The sequence below is a fragment of the Pseudomyrmex gracilis genome, unplaced genomic scaffold, assembly GCF_002006095.1.
Source record: "Pseudomyrmex gracilis isolate BER0280 unplaced genomic scaffold, ASM200609v1 scaffold_534, whole genome shotgun sequence".
NCBI classification, from domain to species: domain Eukaryota; kingdom Metazoa; phylum Arthropoda; class Insecta; order Hymenoptera; family Formicidae; genus Pseudomyrmex; species Pseudomyrmex gracilis.
The window spans coordinates 39,924-41,234 of NW_018021118.1; positions in this window are offsets into that span (position 1 = coordinate 39,924).

A 1,311-nucleotide genomic window follows, 5' to 3' on the forward strand; every position below is an offset into this window, starting at 1 on the left:
TTAAGTGAGTAATTTGTTAATTTAATTTGATTAATGTGTGCGCTAATTAGTTCTATTTTACTAAATTACTTTGTATTATTCACACTGAAGAAGGTCCAATCCTTAGGATTGAAACGTTTGTGACATTAAAATAAATACAATACTTATACACGACCATCTTGTAATTATTGCTCGTATCGGCCTGTTTCATCTTAATTGACAATTTCACGAGCAAACTATTAATAAATTTAATAATAATATTTTATTATATGACCCGGATATCGGCCGTACAAGGTGACATACAATAATAATAAAAAAAACAGGAACAAAAATACAACGAAAAACACGGCAAATCGTTACATGAGTGACGCGACCCTGATCGGCAATTAATTTTTCCGACATCTCCGACTCGCAAACACCTCTCTCTGGCCAATCGCGCGAGAACACTCACGCACGTTTTCGGCACTGTGTTCGGTTTCGCACAGACTCTACCGCAAGGAATTCAATCCGATCACTCAACTAATTACGGCTGAAAGGAAATTAACGCGGCGCGGAACGCGATAATCGCTCGAATAATGCGCCGGGTGCGTTATAACTCGCTTCTTCACGACAGTGAATCGCCAAAATAATACGGTATTTACGCGGTACGCGAACAACACGCAAAAATAAGCACGGCACAAAAAATCCTCACAACAAGCGCACATGCACGACAAAAAAAAAGATAATAAGAAAATTGCTTGGCGCGACATCGCCGCTCCAGGGTTTGACTATTTTTGCCATAGAGTATTTTCCATGCACTTAACCTACGAGACTCTGCCACGAAACCNTGTGAAGCCCGATTCTGGCCGCTGCCAAAAAATCTAAACACGGGCAAAGGACGCGTCCTTGCCGTCGTAAATATAACGCAAAACACATCGACCAGTCTCGACACAAGGCTCGTGCAATGCGGATTCGTAGTTAACAATATAGAAACGGGCACCTTACCGTCGTCCGTTGCTCTCCGACATNAATTCGTCCTCTCCGCCCTTGACAGCACCTCCTGGGCTTGGCCGCTTAAACAGGGTCACTCTCACGACTCGAACAATGCACCCCGAGCACTAGAATCGCCGCACGGAAGACTCCTTTACACGGCACGGGAAACAAGCAAACGCACGGGAGACCGAAAAATGCGTGTGCGTGCGGCACACCTGATCGCGACCAAGAGAACGAGGATTTTGTTCGATAAGCGGTCGATACCCCAGATAGCGCTGGGGTCGCGTGGGGTAGGTCGCGCGAGCCAATCAGACCGCAAGATTATGCAGCGCGGCTCACAAGCTCGCTCTAGGCAGCAGG